The 17336-nt window shown below is 43.8% G+C and overlaps 1 protein-coding gene across 1 annotated transcript in view; it reads left to right on the top strand.

Moving 5' to 3' along the window:
- LOC118096740 (C-C motif chemokine 22) overlaps positions 1-17336 on the top strand; it is a 79686-nt gene that overhangs the window by 46819 nt on the left and 15531 nt on the right. The gene's annotated exons all lie outside the window — the stretch shown is intronic.

The following is a 17336-nucleotide window of genomic DNA, read 5'->3' as shown; positions in this document are numbered from 1 at the left end:
ATTGTACCAGCTTGATGTGTACTTTTGTTGTAGTTGTTGTTAGCCCAATGATATCTATAAAAATTTTTTTTTTAGATAAATAAATAAATAAATAAATATGAAGCAGGATTAAAACACCCTGCCCACTGAAGGAGGCCACTTAATAAAATAAGAAAAGCCTGATGGACTAGGGAAGCCAAGAAACCACAAGACGTCATAAGCAAAACACGCACACACACACACGCACACACACACAAAACACCCTCTCTATCCTCTAGGCAGGCAAGAGGCACCATCAGAGTTCAAGGATGAATCATAGCCAGGCTAAAACACGTCAAGGAAGGGTGCAAAAGAAGGGTGGTGAGGGTGCCTCCTGTGGCAGGGGGTTCCATAGTCTAACTATGCACTGTGTGAAGAAGGACTTCAATTCAATTCAATTCAATTCAATTCAATTCAACACCTTTATTGGCATATATAAGACAATAAAAACCATATAGACCGTCCATATATGTTATAATTCTAAAACATACAGTAAAGAGGGAATCCTCGGCAATCACTCATACAGGCCAAACTACCCCAGATTTAACTTCAAAGATCCTGGTCAAAAATTGTACCATAACTCTAGTGAGAACAGGAGAGTGATCTCTCAGTAGAGACAGCACCACGTGTTGTTTATTGGTGGGGGGCCCAAGTCACAGAGAGGACATTGAAGGATCATCTGTTCTGGTAAGAGATGCCTCTGAGCCTTCCAGATAACACTCAGGACGGAAAGGCATTCAAGCGGGCCAGCATAAATACTCTGCGGTGTAATGGGGTCACTAGATTGTAAAAATAATTAGGCATCATTCCATGATGGGGTTGCAACCCCAGATAGGCAGGGGAGCATACAGAGGGCTGGGAAGGGTAGAGTTTTTGAAATTCATTATCTAGCAGCCTCTGCTTAATAAGTGCAAAAATGTGTGATTCCTCAAGTGGCAAGAGGAAATCCACTGTAAAGCCCATTTGCCTAAGTTTAAGAATGATGTCAGAAAACCAGGTAAAATTGTGTTTGTCTTTTAATAAGAAGGTTAGTAAGCTTTCTGGCTCTGTATTAAAGTTAATTTTCAGCCAGTATTTGAAGGTAATAATCCAGACCTTTGTTCCTAGGAGGTGCTGGCCCAACTCTGCACATATAGCCAGATAAGGAACACATTTTGGAACTCCCAGAATTTGCCATAGGAGAGATGCCTGGACACCCTCAACTTTATTGTTGAAGTTGGATATCCATAGGGGGATCCCATAGAGCAGTTGGGAGGCGGTTTTTGCTTTAAAAGCTTTAACTGCTGCAGGCACAAACTGGTTGCCACCAAGGAAATAGAAACGTTTAATTTGTGCCGCGGAGCATTTAGCTAAATTGATTATTCTATTGCGGTGGGTCACCCATTTTAAGTTGTAATGAAAAGAGATTCCTAAGTATTTAAAACTTTTTACTAGCTCGATTTTTTTGATTTCCCATGTGCCAATTGGATGGATGCCAACTTTTAGAGAATACCAGAATCTTTGATTTGGAATAATTAATTGTTTGATGATTCACTTGGCAGTAATTAGAAAATGTTCCTAGGTATCTTTGCAACCCAACTCTGGTATAGGAGAGGATAGCGGTATCATCCGCATATAAGAGGGTGGGGATTGCTTTGGGACCCAACCTAGGGGGGTGGCCATTTAGAGCAAGTAGATGTTGATTCATGTCGTTTAAAAATAGATTAAATAAATGCGGGGCAAGGATACAGCCTTGTTTAACCCCTTTAGTGGTCATGAGACTAGATGATAAATGGCCCTCAGGTGAGAACTTCACCTGACACATAGTGCTGGTGTGCAACATTTTAATCAGAAAAAGTAGACGAGGTTCTATCTCAGTGGCTTTCAATTTATCCCATAACAGCTCTCTAGGAATTGAATAAAAGGCACACTTCAGATCAATAAAGGCCACGTAAAGCTTCCCCCTATCAGATTTCATATTTTTTCTGCTAGAGATGCCAAAAAGAAGCAGTGGTCTATGGTCGATTTCTGTTTCGTGAAGCCAATCTGTTCAGGACCGATAATTCTATTCTTTTTAATCCAGTCTAATAAGTAACGCTCTAGGTGTTTTGAATAAAGTTTGCTTATAGTAGATAGAAGACTAATAGGGCAGTAGTTGCATGGCTGCTCTGGGTCGCCTTTTTGTAGATTGGTATTAATATAGAAGTCAGCCATGATTTCGGTAATATTCCCTTTTGGTCTATAAGCGTAAAAAGATTGGCAAGTGGTGGAGCCCACCAATCAGCATACTTTTTCAGGATCTCAGCAGGGATCCCATCGGGACCAGGGGCCTTACCAGGTTTCAATTCTTCAATCAATTCCATGATTTCATCGGTATCTACAGGAGGCCAATTTGGGATTTTTTTTTGGGGGGGGGAGGCTCATCTTCATTAAGTGGAGAGGAGGATGAATTGTTGAACATTTTACTGTAATAATCAACCCAGGATTGGGGGGAGATTGTAGGTGCAGTAGAAGGGAGGTTATTGTTTAGATGACCAGAGGTTATTTGCCAAAATGTTTTTATGGTCATTCATATTTATAGCATTTATTAGACGTGGCCATTTTTCCAGATGATATGCATTCTTTTTCTTGGCAATAAATTCATTATATAGCTTCCTACGAGCAAAATAGGTTATTTTGCTTTTTACGTCATTCTTTTTGCGAAAATTACTAAAAGCTATTCTAAGCAATTTTTTTCTCTGTATAACATTCCCAATTAAACCATGGGGAGGTGTTAGTTGGGGTAACAGATGTAGGCTTGGCTATTGTATCACAATGATCTATTACTTGAGAGTAGAATGAAACGGCTTCTTTAACAGAATGAGTATTAATAATAGAAGCTGTCAGGTGCAGCATTTTGTCGGAGGTCAGAAATTTGGAAATCTTCCCCTCAGTTTCATTTGACCACCTGACCCTTTTCAGGGTGTTATAGGAGGTTTGGTCCGAATAGTTAGATTTTAGGATCTTAACAACAGGGCCACACTGTATGATCAGCATTAAGGGAGAGTGGTCACTTTCGGTACGGGCTCCAACGGAAAAGAAGCTGACATCTGGATAAAGGCTTAGGGAGCAGATACAATAGTCGATTACACTGCGTCCCCTAAGCGAGGTGAAAGTAAATTCGTCGTCATCGGGAAAGTTATTCAGGCCATTTAAGATGACAGCATTATGGACAATGCAAAATTCCAAGAATCTTAAGCCAGCTCTATTCAGAATGCTGTCCTTAGAGGAGCGAGGGACCCATAAAGAGGGGGGTAGTATATCAGAACCTTCGAATCCCAACAGGGATATAATATGCTGGTTATTGGCCCCTATTCGTGCATTTAAATCACCCATGGTAATAAATTGGGCAGATGGAATAGTTTTTGTAGTAGAAAGCATGATGTCTGTCATCCTATTCCAATTGTCGCTCAAAGGAGTCTCATCCTCTGTGGGGGGAAGATAAACATTTAGCAAAATGATCTGTTGCGTTCTCGAGCTTATTAGGAAGGCCTGGGCTAAAGGAGGGTAGTTACCAAGAGCAGTTATTTCGAATGGAAGACTGTGTCTGATTAAAGTTAAGAGGCCAGCTTTTCGATGTCCTTTGGAAAAATGTCTGTGAGCAGGGATGATAAATGAGAACCCAGCGATATTTACCACATTCGCTAACCATGTTTCTTGCAGTAATATAAAATCAAAACCATTGAGGAAATCACAGATCCTTGGCTTTATTCTCCTAGTCAACAATGTTCCAGGAGACAAAGCAAAGGCTCTCGATGGTGGTGGTGGTCAACTGCCAATCAGGATCAGCTGTGCGAACCAAAGGGACAGGGCCGGTCTAGGGGTCGTCCATCAGGAGAACATCAGCAGAGGTTGGGGTAACTTTCGTGTATCCCTTGGGCTCAATGACGTCAGTGGAATTTGTGTAATACGTTCTGAGTGTCACTGTCATGGTCCGGTCGGCGGGCGGTTGAAGCCCTGGCTGAGGACGTCAGGACCAGAGGCAAGATGGTGGTGTAGAAGCAGGAGCAGGTGCAGGGCTAAGGGTCCAGCAGCAGGCAGTCGCAGGGTCAAGGAGCAAGGCAGAGGCGAAGGTCTGGGAGTCAAGGAGCAAGGCGTCGGCAAGACAAAGGTCCAAGGGTCGAGGAGCAAGGTGTCAGCAAGGCAGAGGTCCAAGGGTCGAGGATCAAGGCATCGGCAAGGCGAGGGTCCAAGGAACAAAGTGTCGGCAAGGCAAGGGTCCAAGGAGCAAGAGGCCAGAGGCAACCAGGCAGGGATAGCGTTGCTGTGGCAAAGAGCTGAAGGGAAATGCTGAGCTTTTATCCTTCCCAGCTCCTGCCACCAGGTGCAGTGAGGTATCAAGTGGCCTCACCTGAGTGGCCACTCCTTGCTTCTCCAGCACAAGCTGAGGCCTCACCTGAGTGACCACTCCTTGCTTCTCCAGCACAAGCTGAGGCAGGCCCCAGTCCTTCAAAGCACTACAGGCCCCAGAGCCTGACTCCTGCCCATACTCCTGACAGTCACTCGGAGTTCCTTTGAATATTTCCATTTGCCCGTTTTGAAGCTTCAGTTAATTCTGCTGCTGGTTCAATGATGTCTAAGGATGATTTCAGCTTGCTCCCATTTGAGGAAAGTGGGTTAATAAAGTTGCAAACAGGCGCACCCTTATAGGGCGCTTTATATGGAGAACCCAATTCGGATTTGGTAAGTTCTCTCATTTTATCCCAAGCAGATGATGTAGCCATATTTGCCTCAGAGAGGGGTTGGATGGGAATGGAGTCTGAAGGGGAGCTTTTCACCACTGAGTTATAGAAGAGTGGGTTCATCTCAGCAACAACCTGGTGGTTGAGAGGGGCAGGTGGTTTCCCAATCCACAAGTCCAGCTCATGGTGTTATAAGTGTAAGGCAGAGTCTGAGACGCAATCAGATGTGATTTGCTTAGGAGATCCCAATTGTTCAAGAAGGACTTTTGCTTTGCTTGTTCTGAGTCTTCCAACGTTCGGCTTCATTGGATGTCCACGAGTTCTAGCCTTAGGATGAGAGCGGGAGGAAAACTTTTCTCTGTCCACTTTCTCCATACTATACATCATTTCATAAACTTCAATCTCGTAGCCTTTCTTACCCTTTCTCTAAAAAGTCTGCTCTATCCCCTTGATCATTTCCGTCACCCTTTGCTGAACCTCAAACATCAACATGGACTGTTGTTCTGCCAACTTTCTCATCATCCCCAGTACATCGAAACTGACATGTTAGCAGCTATCAAGAGAATAGTCACCCTTTCCCCATCAACATTCTCAGTACGGCCTTCCAAGTAATTAAAAAATGCATTTATTTGATTCCTCGGAATTTCATACCCCTGTGATCTGTTTAACATTATCTAAGGCTGTAAAAAGATGAACCTCCTGTGCCTTCCCACTGCTGGCATTTAAACATTAGCCACAATTCATAGCTATCTTGTAATTTCTAGATAAATTCTGCTATTCAATCAGAACCGGCCAACCCATGAGGCAAGATGGGGCAACTGCCTCAGGTGACAGAAGCCTGAGAGGCACCCTCACGGATGCCCCACTGGCAAAGAAGCAGTGCCGGCAGCAGCAGCAGCAGCTTCGGGTGAGATCTCGTGAGATCTGCAGAGATCTCACCCTGGAGTAATGGCCACAGCAGGAAACAAAGGGTTAAAGCCCCCTCCTTGCATTTTTGACTGTTGTGGATTTTTTTTTTTAATGGAGGGCAAGCCAGGAAGAAAATGTCATATGCAGTTTGGACCACATTCATAGAATGTGCAACCCTCCTGCAATGCGGGAATCACAGCTAAAGAATCCCTGACATTCTCCTTGCTATACTTGCAAATAGAATGTGTGAAAGTTACCTCTGTTTATTCCACACACACCCCAGCAGGTTGAAGGGGCATATTGCAAGGAGGTACTTGGAAACCCCCAGGTTTCTGTGGGTTTAAGCAGAGGTGACTCTGTTTAATTTGTGCCTCTTGAAGCAAATTGCAAACTGAAACACAAAACCATCCTTCAGTAGTCTTCTGAATTTTGCAGTGCACTTCCGCAGCCAAGGAATGCGTCCAAAAATCCACACGCTTGTGTAAAGTGTGCATAAAAATGCATGGATTGGTTAAAAAAACACCCATAAAATCTGTGTAAGTTACCTCTGTTTGTCTCTCTCTCCCCCCCCCCAGCAGGTGGAAGGGGCATATTGTAAGGAGGCACTTTGAAACCCCCAGCGTGTTGCTTGCGTCAACCCAACTGACCTCCGGAAGCAAGAGTCTCATGCCTGCCTGATCCTCATTATAAGCGATAACCAAAACCATCCTCTTTGGCTTGTTGGTTTTCCTCTCTTGGGGATCATCTGGACATCTCATGTGAACACAATATGTTTTTGCTTATTCAAACACTGGGCATGTTGCATCCCCGACAAAGTTCAGAGAGGCCAATGTTAAATCAGTTGGTTTTGCAAACTCATCTGTTGCATCACAACCATTGACTGGCAGGAGCCGTGTGAAAAGTGATCCTTATCACCAGTCCCAAAGTAAATTCACCTCCAAGCTACTTGTTTGCTAACCCTTCAAGTCTGATTCGTTGGCAGGGAGATTAGACAAAGCCGCCTACTTCATGAGCGTTCACCACGATTTTGTTTGTGGGGAGGCCAGATGGCATGGCACGTGTTCTCCTGCTCTAGGGAGTGAGAATAAATTTGGTCTAGCTCATGCTTAAAGGTGACTTGGTTTAATTTGTGCATCTCGTAGCAAATTGCAAACTGAAACACAAAACCATCCTTCAGTAGTCTTCTGAATTTTGCAGTGCACTTCCGCAGCCGAGGAATGTGGCCAAAAATCCACATGCTTGTGTAAAGTGTGCATAAAAATGCATGGATTGGTGTGAAAAAGCCAACAGCATCGGGCTGCATTTTATTGGGGGAAATTGCTTTGCAAAAATGTGTATAGGTGGCAAAATTGCATACACGAATGAGGAGAAGTTGGCACTAAAATGCTGGTGCATTTCTTGGAGGAATTTTACTTAAAATGTGGAGAATTGGTAAGGCCCAGCAGGTGCTCAGCGAAGAAGGGAACCTGCAAGAGTGTTAGTCTTACATCCTTCCTCTTCTGATTGTGGCAAAACTTCCTCTTCTCGCTTATCCAGTTCTAAAGAGCACCAAGAAATCCCCCTTTGGTTTCCTTTGCAGAGCCAAGATGCGTCCAGTCAGCACAGGCGGAGCAATGGCAGTCTTGGTCTATATTATAATAATAATAATAATAATAATAATAATAATAATAATTTATTTATACCCCACTCATCTGGCTGGGTTTCCCCAGCCACTCTGGGCAGCTTCCAACAGAAAAATAAAACACAGTGATCTATTAAACATTAAAAGCCTCCCTAAACAGGGCTGCCTTCAGATGTCTTCTAAAAGTCTGGTAGTTGTTTTTCTCTTTGACATCTGATGGGAGGGCGTTCCACAGGGCGGGCGCCACTACCGAGAAGGCCCTCTGTCTAGTTCCCTGCAACTTGGCTTCTCGCAATGAGGGAACCAGGTTTGGCCCTGCTGGGGGGCTCAGGCATGATGCCCCGAGTGCCCCCCACTCCTGCTCTTTGAGTGGGCCCATATTCACTTGGGCGCCTGCCCTTGGGCCCAGTTCTTTTGGGAATTATAGAGCCAGAACTACCTAAAGTGTATAGAAATTTATTTATGTATGCGACTACAGCAGCAAGGATGCTACTCGCCCCAAAATGGAAAGGAGCAGAAGTCACAGCAAAGGAAGAATGGATACAACAACTCATGGAATATGCAGAAATGGCGAAACTTACAAAGAAGAATAAGAAATCAAGATAACCAACTTTTTATAAAAGAGTGGAAATGGTTTATTGAATATTTACAGATAAATTGCTAATGGATAAAAACGTTGGCAGGATTATTGTAATAACCTGCAGTTTCATAAGAGTATATATTTAAAGTAGATAGTTAAATGAGCAAATTAAATGAATTTGGATATGCAGAGGATATTAAAAAAATACATTTAAGGAACCGCAGAAAGGGGGAAGGAAGTCAAACCTTGAAATGTTGAAATGATTGTAAAACTAGTGTAATGTATAAATTTGAAAAGTATAAATAAAAACATTTGAAAAAAGAAGGCAGTGGCCAAGGCAGACAAGCAGAAACAAGGCTCAACAAAGATGAGAGACCACCTGGTCAAGGAAATAATGGAAGAGGGGGCTATTGATGGCTACCATCCATGATGGTCGTGCCCTGCCTTCACAGTCGGAGGCAGCAATGCTTCTGAATACCTGTTGCTGGAAACCACAGGAGGGGAGAGGGCCTTGTGCTTGGATCCTGCTTGCCGGTTTCCCATAGGCGCATGTGGTTGGTGAGGACAGAATGCTGGATGAGATGGTCCTGATCCTGCAGGCTCTTCTTATCGTCTTATGCTTTTAACCTCTGTGTAAACTTTGTGCAAGCAAAGCACTTCCTGTCATGGCCTGACTCACATTTTCCATTTGCAAAAGCTGGTTTGCCCAGAGGATCACACCCCTTAGTGGAAGCCATTCACCAGAAAGGGCACGTCAAAGCTGCAGGTTTTTGTCACCCAATTGTTGGTAGGATGACTCGACGAAAGCTTTCGTCACAGATTTGGATTTGCAACTCTCTTCCTGACACCATCCTCACCAAAACACTGGTCAGACATGAGCAAAAGTTATAGGGCTGCTTCTAAAAGGGATGGAACGAATCTGCTTCATGGACATTTGATGCTGCTGAATGTTCGGAGATTCAGAACAGATAAAAGAACGTCCTTCTTCACGCAGTGCATAGTTAAACTATCAAATCTCTTTCTCCAGGAGAACAAGATCCAAAATCTGTCTTTGCCTGCCCTTTAACAAATCAATGTGTGAAAAAGAAAATGAAATAATGATATTTGGATTGAAGATAATATTTGTTTATATTGAAGTGGCTTTGTTGGGTATTATATTGGATTGGACTAAATGAATATTGTTTTTATATAGCAGACAGATGAAGAATTGGTAGTTCTTTACTTTCTGAATATTATTTTTCTATCTTTCTCTTTTAACCTCTTTTCTATTCTTTTAAAAATTTCTTTCCCCCTCTATTCTCTATTTCCCCCCTTCCCTTTTGTGTTTTTATTGTACCTAGATAAAAATATTGGTTTGCTTAAGGAAAGGGAAAATATATTAAGCTTTGTATTTTTCTCTATAAACCTTAATAACATTTTTTTAAAAAAAAAAATCCATGTCCAAAGACCTCAAAGATGTCTCCACAGTCAATTTTACAAGAGAGAGAGAGAGGAAAAAACCCAAATTCTTATGCAATAAATTTGGGTTGATTAATCAGAAATTGAAAGCAAGAGCTAAGCAAAACATTCTGTTTTGTTATTTGCTCAGTTACTCTGAATGCTATTGTCCAAAACGAGTTTCCTCTAGGGGGAAAAGATGTGAACCCAAGAAACCCCAATTTCTCTAGCCAATGGGATCAGCCAATGTAGTGATTTCACCCAACAGGCAATGGGGGTGGGGTGGGGAGGAGGTCCTATGCCAAGTGGTGAAACGCTTTCAAAACGCTTTCTTTTCACTCTGGCGGAAGTGGTTTCAAAAGGTACAGAGCTCTAAATCTTGTCCCGCTCAGTGGCAGAAGTTTCATCTCTAACATCATGTTCCCAGAAATGCCTTATCGGAGCTAGGCATAAGCATCACAAGAATGTGGTCGATTTTTGATATGGTGCTTTTTTCCTGTGGCCCTGGGCTGAACCATCAGCTCTTCAGAGGGAGACAGAGGCTCCACGGCCTGGCCTTTGACCAGAAGTAAAGCTCCAAATTGGGATTTTTGATGCGGCTGAATCCGTTTATATGGAATGTCTCCAAGGGGTTCTTGAAATTGAGCATGTGGCACACGTTTGCCACCTCTGTAAAAGTTCCAGGAGACTTGCTCCCAAGAGAGTCGTCTTCTTCTTCTTCTTCTTCTTTGATCACTCGTAGCCGAGTAAGATTGTCTTCCATAAACACAGTTTTAACAATGGGTCCGTAAGTGACTGTGGAGGCCAATTCTGGATCCATATGTCCTTCCACAGTGGGGGCATTGGTTTCCAGGCGGGAGTTGTTTGCAGTGTGGATTTGCCAAGCGTGCCTTCCTCTTAGCACGTTTCTCCCTTGCGTCCTGAGATCGAGTTTCTTCAAAGCCCATGACACCTTAAAACCATTAACTACCATCTGATTATGCCCATCTCTGCCACCATTTTGAGATTGACAGGCCTGTGTGTTTTTTAGCCTTCTCAGGTGGGCCAAGGGAGTGGAATGTTTGCACAGTGTGTAACTTCCATTCAATTCAGTGCTACAAACTCCTGCCTGTGATTTCTACTAAACCAGACTTACGCCGCTCCAACCCCAACTTGGCTTGCAACTGGGTGATCATGAAATTCCTTGTTTGTTTATGTTTCTCCCCGAATCAAGCTTAAAAACTGCAAGGATACTTGGGGAAAAATAATTAAGCACAACACCCTGCTGAATCCGTTTCAAATTCTTACTGTTTGTCAAAGTCCAATGAAAGAGGCAAGTCAGCTGGATTCAGTGTCTACTGAATAATTTTTTGGCTCCAACTATTTGGATCCACACCAAGCCTATGAATCACAAATGTTTCTTATGTACTGCCTTTAGTAAAAGGCAAAAGATTTATACGATCTGAAGAGAAACCAGAGTGCATTGGTTTAGTAACAAGTAATAGGGAAAGAGCATAAGAACGTAGTAAACTGTTTTAGTACTGAGACAGGGGAAGACCTTTGGTTCATCTAGCTCAGTAATGTCTGCACTGACTGGCAGCAACTATCCCAGGTTCCAAGTGGGAACATTCCCACCTATGCCTGTAGATGTTGCTGGAGTTTAGACCTGGGACCTTGTGCATACAAGGCAGATCTTCTACCCCTGAGCTCTCATTCTTCCCTGAAGTAAGATTCTAGTCCTTATGGTTCTGAATTAAGGACTGTGCTAAACAGAAACATAAGAAGCTGCCTTACAGAGGGTTAGACTGCCCCCCAAGTGGTTTGTTTTGTTTCTTTATGTGATAAAGAAAGTGCCGGGAAAAGACGCCACAGTAAGTGGGATAACATCTGCTTGATGCTACATCATCTAACCACCCTGCAACTTATCTAGAAGAGACCCAGAGCTTCATCTATTTATACAGCTGTGGTTTATATTGTGGATTGCAACTTCCAACAGCCTCAGCAACATCATTTTACGTGCAGGGGTTGGGGAGCTGCTTTGTTACAGATCTGAATTTGATGACTGAGCTAAAATGCCATAGCTGAGGGCTAATAGTTAAAGTGCCAGGCTGTTTGCTGGGAGAGAACAGGGTTCAAATCCTCCTTCAGAAATGAAACTCTCACTCAGGATGACCTTGGGGGCCAGTCACCAGCTCCAAGCCTAATCTACCTCGCAGGGTTGTTGTGGGGATTAAATGAAGATTGGGGGGGGAACCATGAATGCCACATTGAGCTCCTTGGAGAGAAAAGAGTGAAATAGAAATGCAATAAATAATATAATGATTAAACAATAGTCCCACATGTCTGTAAAGGGAGACAGCAGATAACCTGGGGAGAGCGAGCGAGCCCCCAGTTCCCATAAACTATTTTTTGATTGAAGAAAGAGGAATAAGTGGGGAACATACATCCTCTGCCGAGCACCCAGGAACAACCACAGCATGGACTGGAGCACACACACACCCCGCCACCCTGGTGTCTGCACCCCTCTCACTCTCAAAATCAGGACGTGTTAAGACAGGCTGATGGACAGCAGAGTCAAAGCTTTTCCTCTTTTAAGGAAGAGGGGGGGAAACACTACTTCCTTCTGGAATAAACCACAGAACATAAGAACATAGGATGAGTCCTGCCAGATCAGGCCAGTGAATGGCCCATCTAGTCCAGCACCAAAAGAAGAGCTGGGCTGGGTCAGGCCAATGGCCCTTCTAGTCTAGCATCCTCTTCTCACAGTGGCCAGCCAAGATCATTCATTCATTCATTCATTCATTCATTCATTCATTGAATTTGTTCATCAATTTATCTTCTTCCCCACGGTAACCCCAAGTCACCTACAACCAACCAAACAGACAAAAAGCCCCACATAGATACAAGTAAAACTATGAGGGGGAAAGAAAGATATTCAAGACATCCTGCCCACTTTTAGAATGCCACTGATAGTTAAAGGCCAAAGACCTGCTGGTTACTGAGGAAATGTTTTGCCTGGTGCCCCAGCAGGAAGCCCTCAAACAGGAGCAGAGCCAAAGAGTACGCTCCCCTCCTCTGGATTCCATAAGGACATAAGGAGAACCTCCTGGATTGGGCCATTTACCCACCTAGTCCAGCATCTTGTCCTCACAGTGGCTGGTCAGATGCCTATTGTGGGAAAGACTTCAGTGTCTGAGACTTTTTAGTTGAGAGAAAAGGTGGTAAGAGGAGACATGATTGAAATTTATGAAATGATGCATGGCATGGAGAAAGTGAAAAGAGGAGAGTGGACACCCAATGAAGTTGAATGTTGGAAGATTCAGGACAGATAAAATAAAGTTCTTCTTCACAGAGTGCATAGTTAAATGGTGGGACCCCCTCCACACGTAGGTGGCAGTGATGGCCACCAATGTGGATAGACACATTTATGGAAGAGGAGAGGACTATTGGTGGCTACCAGCCATAATGGCTCTGTTCTACCTCCACAGTTGGAGACAGCAATGCTTCAGAATACCAGTTGCTGGAAACCACAGGACAGCGGAATGTTCTTGTGATAGTGTCGGCCCAGGACATTTTGGTACCTGAAGTGGACGCCAAAATAGTGCCCCCCCATCACCACCAGGAAAGCATCAGGAAAAACAAGGGGAGAAAGGTTGACATCGGGATCTGCTGCCCCAGGGGATCCTGTCACCTGAGACCAGTCACCTCGCCTTGCCTCATGGGTGGGCTGGCCCTGTCTTGTGCCTTCATTACATATATTTAGGTGCCTTCGTTACAGATCATTAAGTGCCAGGCAACAACGTTCCTCTTCAGCCAGGCCTTTGACTGATTAAAAGAATCTATGACCTTTAGTATGTGTTGAGGGTATTTTAAATTTTTATTTTCTTTCTTTTCTTTTTTCCTTGGTTTTTTTTGAAACTTTTGTGTTCTGATTTCATCTTGATTTAAACCTTTTTTTATATCACTTGATATGCATTGTGTTGAGTATAAGTTTGGATGGAATTCTATTTTGAGCATTTATTTTTGTTTTTGGTATTCTTATAACTTTTTCTGTTTCTTTATATTTTGTAAATCCTTTGTTTTTGTTATATTTTGTAATGTTTTAAAGAATCGAAATAAAGATCTTTTAAAAAATAATAAAAAAGAATGTATTGAGGGTATTTAATGCTATGTTGTGTCTTCTTGTTTTTATTTTTTATTTTTTAGGTTGCAAAGTGCCCTGTGAACTTCAGGTGGAGATCAGTATATAGATTTAATTAATAATAACAATAATAATAATCTTAATCATTTGCATTGCTGGTATTCCAGGGTTGGGTAGATTGTTCTTCTTGAAATGATACCTCATAAACTAAAAGTATCTAAAAGGCAGAGCACAATCCCATCTGTATATGTCTGGCTTATCTAGGACTGTCCCTGGAAAACAGGGGCAATTGGATGGTCTGGATACCCTTTTATTTTTTAAAATAAATCTTTATTATTTATATAGGGAATCTTTGCATGACTTAATACTTACTCTCCCTTTGGAGCTCTGCTGGATCTTTGCACTTTTGTCTTTCCAGGCTGAGACTCTTTTATAGTTTACACTTTTGATTCTTCATTTTGTTATGCTTGTATTTTAAAAACCCACCACCACCAGAGCCCATAGCTGAGAGGGCTGAGAATTATTTCCCTCTCCAAAACAGGCATGACATGTAAATGTTTGTTTTTGCAAGGAAATCTGGCCCAGGGCTGATTCCCCCAACCCCTTGTCCCAGCTCTGCTCTTAAATTTCTCTGCGTCCTTGGCTGGGTTCATACATGGCTTCTCTGGAAGACCCTCAGAATGAGTTGCAGATGCTCCAGGAACTGTGCCGGTGTGTGTGTGTGTGTGTAAGATGGTCTTGGATTCCATTGACAGGCAATCTGCTGCTTTCCCAGGTCAAGATTTGTGCTGCATCCTCCCTTCTCTTGCTGCCTCCGCAGGGTTGTGTGTTCACACTGTGAGGGTCGTGCGCTTGTGCAAAGGGCAGCATCAGCGCCTTGTGCGTCACTGTGCACAGCTTGGCTGTAGGCCCGAGACATCCGTGGAACTCAATCAAGTTCCCCAGAAAACCAATTGAGACAAAAATCTGCTAAGATTAGCAAAGCTTCTACTTTAAACTTCCTCAGAGGACCTTGCAAGCACAGTCCTGGGACCAGCAGGGTGATTCAGCTCCTGCAGTTCAGAAGAAACCGGTGGGTGGCCTTCCTGTTAACTCGTGTGGGTGCTGTGCAAGGGACCCTGCCGAGCCTAATGCAGAGAGGCTCTAGAAGTCCCCACAGTGACAAGAAACCTTGGGGTGGGGGAGAGATTTGATGCATTTTGCATTTAAAGGCAAACCTGCTTCCTGTGCAAAACCATGTGCCAACTGTCCTTTGAAAGTTGCGCTTCTCTGAATTTTGCAATGCAGTTCACCAGCCAATCATGTGCCCCAAAATGTGTATATTAAGGATATGTCTACATTAAAAATGCATTGAATTATTGAACACAGCATGCAAAAATGCATTCCATTGGGAGAAATTGCTTTGCAGAAACAGGTATATTAGGTCAAATGAGGCATACATAAAGATGTGTATATGGGGAGAAATTTGTACCCAATATGCAGCTTCATTGGATGTCCACGAGTTCTAGTGTTATGGGAAAGGGGATAACAATTTTCTCTAGCCACTTTTTCATGCCAGGCAAAACAATTTAAGCTTAAACCATGTTACCTCTTGCTTGTCTTTTCGCTAAATTAAAAAGTCGAGGCCGTTTAGGGCTTTAAAGGTCAGCACCAACACTTTGAATTGTGCTTGGAAATGTAGTGGGAGCCAATGCAGGTGTTATGTGGTCTTGGCGGCCGCTCCCAGTCACCAGTCTAGCTGCCGCATTCTGGATTAATTGTAGTTTCCGGGTCACCTTCAAAGGTAGCCCCACATAGAGCGCATTGAAGTAGTCCAAGCGAGAGATAACCAGAGCATGCACCACTCTGGCGGGTAGGTAGGGTCTCAGCCTGCGTACCAGATGGAGCTGATAAACAGCTGCCCTGGACACAGAATTAACCTGTGCCTCCATGGACAGCTGTGAGTCAAAAATGACTCCCAGGCTGCACACCTGGTCCTTCAGGGGCACAGTTACCTCATTCAGGAGTCCCCCACGCCTGCCCGCCTCCTGTCCCCCACAAACAGTACTTCTGTCTTGTCAGGATTCAACCTCAATCTGCTAGCCGCCATTCAACCTCCAACCACCTCCAGACACTCACACAGGACCTTCACCACCTTCACTGGTTCTGATTTGAAAGAGAGGTAGAGCTGGAGATCATCTGCATACTGATGAACACCCAGCCCAAACCCCCTGATGATCTCTCCCAGCGGCTGCATATAGATGTTAAAAAACATGGGGGAGAGGACAGAACCCTGAGGCACACCACAAGTGAGAGCCCAGGGGTCTGAGCACTCATTCCCACCCCCACCACTTTCTGAACACAGCCCAGGAGGAAGGAGCGGAACCACTGTATGACAGTGCCCCCAGCTCCCAACCCCTCTAGACGGTCCAGAAGGATGTTGTGGTTGATGGTGTCAAAAGCCGCTGAGAGACCCAGCAGAACTAGGAAACAGCTCTCACCTTTGTTCCTATCATCGACCAGTGTGACCAAGGCAGTTTCAGTCCCATTATGAGGCCTGAATCCCGACTGGAAGGGATCCAAATGGTCCGCATCCTCCAGGCATGCCTGGAGTTGTTCAGCAACCACTCGCTCAATCACCTTGCCCAAGAATGGAAGATTTGAGACTGGGCAATAGTTGGCCATATTGGCCGCATCTAAAGATGGTTTTTTAAGACGTGGTTACTTGGAGGTAACATATTGAAATTGATCCCACGCAATTTGACTAGACAGGACTCTAGCACTCTAGGACTCTAGCACTCCCTCGCCCCGGCCCTGCTCCCACGGTGGAGTCTACTTCTTCCCGAATCTGAGCGACTTTATCTGCAAAAAACTTTGCAAAATCATTGCAGGCGATCATGTGGCCCGAGCTGGGCCCCAATGTTAATGCTGTGAACCCCTCCGCTGTCGACTCATTGTGCAAATAAACCATATACAGCCATACCTTGAATCCTGAACGCCTTGTGAGTCATATTGTTTTGGCTCCCGAACACCACAAACCTAGAAGTTGGCTTCCTGCAGCCAATTGGAAGCCGTGCCTTGGTTTCCGAACATTTTGGAAGTCAAACAGACTTCTGGAACAGATTCTGTTCGACTTCCGAGGTACCACTGTATGCTAAAGACAGCACAGCCTCCACCATGGCTCACACCAAGGGGAACACAAACCCCTGGAGTCAGAAACAGAGGAGGTGTGCAACAGTATGTTATATCGGCTGAACAGTAAAACTCCTATGTAAAATGTATTTTATTAAATTTCCACAAATTTCACATATAATTCCAATACATAATATTTTTTCCTTTTGTTTTATCAACTTCCCATGTTGCACCCTACCTTCTCTCTCTTATACAGTGGTACCTCTAGTTATGAACTTAATTCGTTCCGGAGGTCCGTTCTTAACCTGAAACTGTTCTTAACTAGAGGCGTGCTTTTGCTAATGGGGCTTCTTGCTGCTGCTGCGCCGCCGGCACACAATTTCCGTTCTCATCCTGGGGCAAAGTTTTCAACTCCAGGTAACTCTTCCAGGTTAGCGGAGTTTGTAACCTGAAGCGTTTGTTACTTGAGGCTTTTGTAACTTGAGGTACCACTGAAATAATTTCGAATTCTTTCTGTTGCTTATAGTTCAAATCCTGCTCGCGGGTTCCTGATACTATAATATTAAATAATCCAAAAAAGGCTTCCATTCTTCAGTAAAACAACCATCATTAAGTTCTCTTATTTTTAACTGGTAACTTTGCTGATTCAGTCCATCACTTTCTTTATTCATTCTTCTATAGTGGGAACCTCTTTATCTTTCAATTTCGGGGTGGGGTGGGGAATCCTTGCTGCTGAAGTTATATACATAAACAACTATCTTTTCTGGAATTTCTGTCCCCATAATCCCTAGCAGAAAAGCTTCTCAGGATGCTGCTATTTCTTGTGTATCTGCAAGAACA

The sequence above is a fragment of the Zootoca vivipara genome, chromosome 14, assembly GCF_965207765.1.
Source record: "Zootoca vivipara chromosome 14, rZooViv2.hap1.1, whole genome shotgun sequence".
NCBI classification, from domain to species: Eukaryota; Metazoa; Chordata; class Lepidosauria; order Squamata; family Lacertidae; genus Zootoca; species Zootoca vivipara.
This window is presented reverse-complemented; position numbering and strand designations above follow the sequence as displayed.